Raw genomic sequence first — 6,766 nt, 5'->3', positions numbered from 1 at the left:
TGCCCCTAAAATGGTTATTTTAAGGAAATTTTGCTGTTTTTGGTTATTATCTTGAATACTATTATAAATAGAGATAACCTGTAAACAGCAATAATGTTCAGAAAAGTAAGATTTACAAATAAGTTAACATGACTGAAATGGTCAATTGACCCCCTAAGGAGTAATTGTCCTTTATAGTAAATTTTTAACAATTTTTATAAAATTTGTAAATTTTTACTAACATTTTCCACTCAAACTACTGGGCCAAGTTCATTATACTCAAACTACTGGGCCAAGTTCATTAAAGATAAAGATAATTGTAAGCAGCAAGAATGTTCAGTAAAGTAAGATGTACAAACACATCACCATCACCAAAACACAATTTTGTCATGAATCTATCTGCTTCTTTTGTTTAATATTCACATATATATACCAAGGTGAGCGACACAGGCTCTTTAGAGCCTGTAGTTAATTATGGCATGGAATGGTTTAATATGGCTGCCGTTACCATGGAAACGGCACAAATGTGAAAAAAATCAGTTTTTGGTTTTGGTGAACTGTTTGGATATGCTTCAACTCAGAATCATCATATTTTAAAACAATGTTGGTACCCACTATATACAGGTGTTTGATGATTTTGGCGATCATTGGAACTACTATGTTGCCATGTAAACTACACCAAAATTTTCAAAATTCTCAAAATGCTCAAAACTTCATGAAACTTCACAGTAATGATGAGCAACATTGGAAAATGTGGCATTTGGAGTTGGAATTTCCAAAATAGGGCTTGTTACCATGGAAGCAATGCAAAAAGGTAAATAAAATCAAAAAATAAGAATTTTAAGCAAACTGGATGAAACTTTACAGACTTGGTAACTGGCATAGGCAGAGTTGGATTTTGAAGTTGGAATTTTCAAAATGGCCGCTGTAACCATGGAAACAGAAAAATTATTCAAAATTTCAAAATGTTCAAACTTAATGAAACTTTGCAAAAATGTTACTAGACATCTGTAGATGCTCTCTTTGACTTTGGAATTGTCTTTAAAAATCCTTTTCTAAAAGGTGCAACGTACAACAAACGTATTATAAGTGAATAGGTAACGAATAGGTAACGAATAGGTAACAGGGTATTTACCGAGCACTGGAACGGGTACATGCGCTCTTACTAATAGGGTAATTTCATCTCTAAGAACACATTGTTACCACCAGAGACATGAACACAATTGAAAATCCTTTTCTAAAAGGTGAAACGTACAACAAACGTATTATAAGTGAATAGGTAACGAATAGGTAACGAATAGGTAACAGGTTATTTACCAAGCGCTGGAACGGGTACATGCGCGCTAATAGGGTCATTTTAGCTCTAAGAACACATTGTTACTTCCAGAGACATAGGCACAATTGAAAATCCTTTTCTAAAAGATGCAACGTACAACAAACGTATTATAAGTGAATAGGTAACGAATAGGTAACAAGGTATTAACCGAGCACTGGAACGGGTACATGCGCTCTAATAGAGTAATTTCATCTCTAAGAACACATTGTTACCACCAGAGACATGATCACAATTAAAAATTCTTTTCTAAAAGGTGAAACGTACAACAAACGTATTATAAGTGAATAGGTAACGAATAGGTAACAGGGTATTAGCACAGCATTGGAACGGGTACATGCGCTCTAATAGGGTAATTTCATCTCTAAGAACACATTGTTACCACCAGAGACATGAACACAATTGAAAATCCTTTTCTAAAAGGTGAAACGTACAACAAACGTATTATGAGTGAATAGGTAACGAATAGGTAACAGGGTATTAACCGAGCACTGGAACGGGTACATGCGTTCTAATAGGGTAATTTCATCTCTAAGAACACATTGTTACCACCAGAGACATGAACACAATTGAAAATCCTTTTCCAAAAGGTGCAACGTACAACAAACGTATTATGAGTGAATAGGTAACGAATAGGTAACGAATAGGTAACAGGTTATTTACCAAGCGCTGGAACGGGTACATGCGCGCTAATAGGGTCATTTCATCTCTAAGAACACATTGTTACCACCAGAGACATGAACACAATTGAAAATCCTTTTCTAAAAGGTGAAACGTACAACAAATGTATTATAAGTGAATAGGTAACGAATAGGTAACGAATAGGTAACAGGGTATTAACCGAGCGCTGGAATGGATACATGCGCGCTAATAGGGTAATTGCATCTCTAAGAACACATTGTTACCACAAAAGACATGGATACAATTGAAAATTCTTTTCTCAAAGGTGCAACGTACAACAAACGTATTATAAGCGAATATGTAACGAATAGGTAACAGGGTATTAGCCAAGCGCTGGAACGGGTACTTGCGCGCTAATAGGGTAATTTCATCTCTAAGAACACATCGTTACCACCAGAGACATGAATACAATTAAAAAACGATTTTTTTTAAAGGTGCAACGTATACCCCGCGCATTAAAAGCGAATAAGGAACGAATAAGTAACAGGGTATTATCCGAGTGCTGGAACGAGTACATACGCGCTAATAGGGGTATTCCATCTCTGAGAACACATTGTTAACACCAGAGACATGGACACAATTAAAAATCCTTTTCTAAAAGGTGCAACGTACAACAAACGTATTATAAGTGAATATGTAACGAACAGGTAACGAACAGGTAACAGGGTATTAACCAAGCACTGGAACGGGTACATGCGCGCTAATAGGGTCATTTCAGCTCTAAGAACACATTGTTACCACCAGAGACATGAACACAAGTGAAAATCCTTTTCTAATAGGTGAAACGTACAACACATGTATTATAAGTGAATATGTAACGAATAGGTAACGAATAGGTAACAGGGTATTTACCGAGCGCTGGAATTGGTACATGCGCGCTAATAGGGTAATTTCATCCCTTAGAACACATTGTTACCACAAGAGACATTGAGACAATTAAAAATCCCCTTCTAACAGGTGCAACTTACAACAAACGTATTATAAGTGAATAGGTAACGAATAGGCAACAGGGTATTAACCGAGCGCTGGGACGGGAACATGCGCTCTAATAGGGTAATTTCATCTTTAAGAACATCATTGTTACAACCAGAGACATGGACACAATCAAAAATCCTTTCCTAATAGGTGCAACGTACAACAAACGTAATATAAGTGAAAAGGTAACGAATAGGTATCAGGGTATGAACCGAGCGCTGGAACGGGTACATGCGCGCTTATAGGGTCATTTCATCTCTAAGAACACATTGTTACCACCAGAGACATGAACACAATTAAAAAAACGATTTATTTCAAGGTGCAACGTATACCCCGCGCATTAAAAGCGAATCAGGAACGAATAAGTAACAGGGTATTATCTGAGCGCTGGAACGGGTACATACGCGCTAATAGGGATATTTCATCTATAAGAACACATTATTACCACCAGAGATATGAACACAATTGAAAATTCTTTTTAAAAGGTGCAACGTACAACAAACGTATTAAAAGCAAATAAGTAACGAATATTTAACAGGGTATTATCCGAGCGCTGGAACGGGTACACATGCGCTTATAGAGTTATATCGCCTCTAAGAACCCAAATCTACCACCAGAGACAACAAAACAATTGAAAATCATGTTTTAAAAGGTGCAACGTATGATACACGTATTATAAGCGAATTATAAGCGAGTGATGGAATGAATTAAACAAGGTAATAGCATGCTCCGAAACGATGTACACCCTGCTTACATGTTTAACCCCACCACATTATGTTAGTATGTGCCTGTCCCTAGACAAGAGCCTGAAATTAAGTAGTTATCGTTTGTTTTTGTGTTACATATTTGTTTTACGTTTATTTTTTGGTTTTTGAAATACGGCCGTCAGTTTTGTTGTTTGAGTTGTGTGAGTTTGTCATGTCTTGGCCTTTTATAGGTGACTACACGGTTTGTGTTATGCTCATTGTTGAAGACTGTACAGTGACCTATAGTTGATAATTTCTGTGTCATTTTGATCTATTGTGGAGTGTTGTCTCATTGGCAATCATACCACATCTTCTTTTTAATGCAAGCGCTAACACGGTGATTTCATCCCGTTGAACCAAGATCCATCTTCAAACATACGGACATAAAGCAGTTAAAAGGTAGAACGTATAAAAAACAAATAAGGAACAAATGCGTATCGAACATGAAGTAAAAGGATCGGTTGAGCACAAATACATATAAATAAGTCATAAAAAGATAATTTTACCTCAGCAAATTTAGAACTATTACCAGATATAAGAGTATTAACAACTATATTTGTAATTGCTAGCAATAACGGATGGCACCCTTCCCCCTATTGCCAGGTGAGTGGCAGCCATTTTGACAATTCCAAAGTCAGAGAGCATCTACAGATGTCTAGTAACATTTTTGCAAAGTTTCATTAAGTTTGAACATTTTGAAATTTTGGATATTTTTGCTGTTTTCATGGTTACGGCGGCCATTTTGAAAATTCCAACTTCAAAATCCAACTCTGCCTATGCCAGTTACCATTCCTGTAAAGTTTCATCCAGTTTGCTCAAAATTCTTATTTTTGAAATTTTTTACCTTTTTGCATTGCTTCCATGGTAACAAGACCTATTTTGGAAATTGCAACTCCAAATGCCACATCTTTAATGTTGCTCATCATTACTGTGAAGTTTCATGAAGTTTTGAGCATTTTGAGAATTTTGAAAATTTTGGTGTAGTTTCCATGGCAACATAGTAGTTCCAATGATCGCCAAAATCATCCAACACCTGTATATAGTGGGCACCTATATTGTTTTAAAATATGATTATTCTGAGTTGAAGCATATCCGAACAGTTCACCAAAACCAAAAACTGATTTTTTCACATTTGAGCCGTTTCCATGGTAACGGCAGCCATATTAAACCATTCCATGCCATAATTAAAAAGAGAGAAGGATATTAAAAATCAAATAAGTAACGAATCGGTAAATAATAGGGAATAGGGAATAGGTAACGAATAGGTAACGAATAGGTAACAAATAGGGAATAGGGAATAGGTAACGAATAGGGAATAGGGAATAGGTAACGAATAGGGAATAGGGAATATGTAACGAATAGGGAATAGGGAATAGGTAACCAACTTGAAGCCCATCTCATTCCTATACAAAACTGGTTTTCAGATTTATTCAGACCATTTTATTGTACTGATATCATAAACTTTTTCTTTTCCTAGTTCTTTTTTTTTATCTGTATGAATTGAATATTCAAAACAACAATATCTTTATTTTGATTATATAAAGGGTGTCACATATTCACTTCAGTCTTTTTTGTCAAGTTCAGTTTAAATGCCGAAGAGAGACAACCTTTTTAATAATTGCCAAGAGAATATCGAAGGGTATAAACCAATGATCTTATGAAATTAATTGTGATGGATTAACTACCAGAAAGTATTCAACTAGGATACGTCATGCTTACCCATGCTTTGATTTTTAGAGTAAAAGTATGTTTGGAGCATTTTTCATCAGATTGTGTTCTCTTATCTATAACTTTATAGAAATAACTTACTCCATCTTTCCCGGTTTTTAAAAAAATTTAAAATATGTATTAACTTCAGAACAAGAAAGAAAGCGAGGCTCGTCGAACTTTTCTCATGTTTTCTGTAGCGATTACAAATAAATTACATATATATTGTTTTATCTTAAAATTTAAAGATGAGTTGTTCCATTTCAAAAAATTGTCTCTGATTTTTAAAGAATTCAACATATTAAACGCGGACCGAGCTCAGAGGACACCAAAACGAACTGTCACATAAAAAGAAATATTCACATTACCGTTTGCTCAACATGGAAGTGGAGTAACAGGTGATTCTATTTGTACATATAAAGTGAAAATTTATTTGTCTACCAGTATTTGAAATATAGTTTAATGATTGCATGATAAATGAAAATAACTAGATCTGGTATGATGGAACGAAAATAGATACAAAAATAAAACCTCTGAATTGGAGATGGCATAGATTTACATTAAATTTGTCATGTTCCGTGTTTTACTTCGCCGAATGGAACTTTAAAAAAGTCACAACATCAGAAACAACGAAAAATAGAACAGGTGAGACGATCACAATTATACTAACAAATCCAATAGCCTTCGCAGACCTCCGATTATCTGGTGCACTTGTTCTTCTACTCTTTGCAATTACAGTTTCTTTAACACCAATCTTAATTTCTGCGATTAACATGTTAACATAATTTATAAGTTCTGATTCGCTTTTTTCTTTAAGACGTGGACAAACACATCTTGTGCTGGTATTTTGTGCGTATATTGTACTATCAGTAATAATTGCACCCCTCGTTACATCTTTTGTTTGTGTTACCATTGTTGTTACTTCCAGATACATCTTTTTTGTAGTTGTTTCCGCTAATACATCAGTTGTTTCCGTTGATTTTTCAATTGCTACCGCTGATACTCCAATGGTAGCCGCTGATGCTTCGGGCTGTTACCGCTGATACTTCATTTATTACCGTTGATACTTCAGGTGTTACCGCTGATACTTCATTTTTTACCGTTGATGCTTCAGGTGTTACCGCTGATACTTCATTTTTCACCGTTGATGCTTCAGGTGTTACCGCTGATACTTCATTTTTCACCGTTGATGCTTCAGGTGTTACCGCTGATACTTCATTTATTACGGCTGATACTTCAGGTGTTACCGTTGATGCTTCAGGTGTTACCGTTGATGCTTCAGGTGTTACCGCTGATGCTTCATTTATTACCGTTGATGCTTCGGGTGTTATCGCTGATACTCCAA

This window comes from Mytilus trossulus, chromosome 6 (assembly GCF_036588685.1).
Source record: "Mytilus trossulus isolate FHL-02 chromosome 6, PNRI_Mtr1.1.1.hap1, whole genome shotgun sequence".
In the NCBI taxonomy this organism is placed as follows: Eukaryota; Metazoa; Mollusca; class Bivalvia; order Mytilida; family Mytilidae; genus Mytilus; species Mytilus trossulus.
The sequence above is the reverse complement of the archived record's forward strand: the minus strand, read 5'-3'. Positions refer to the sequence as shown.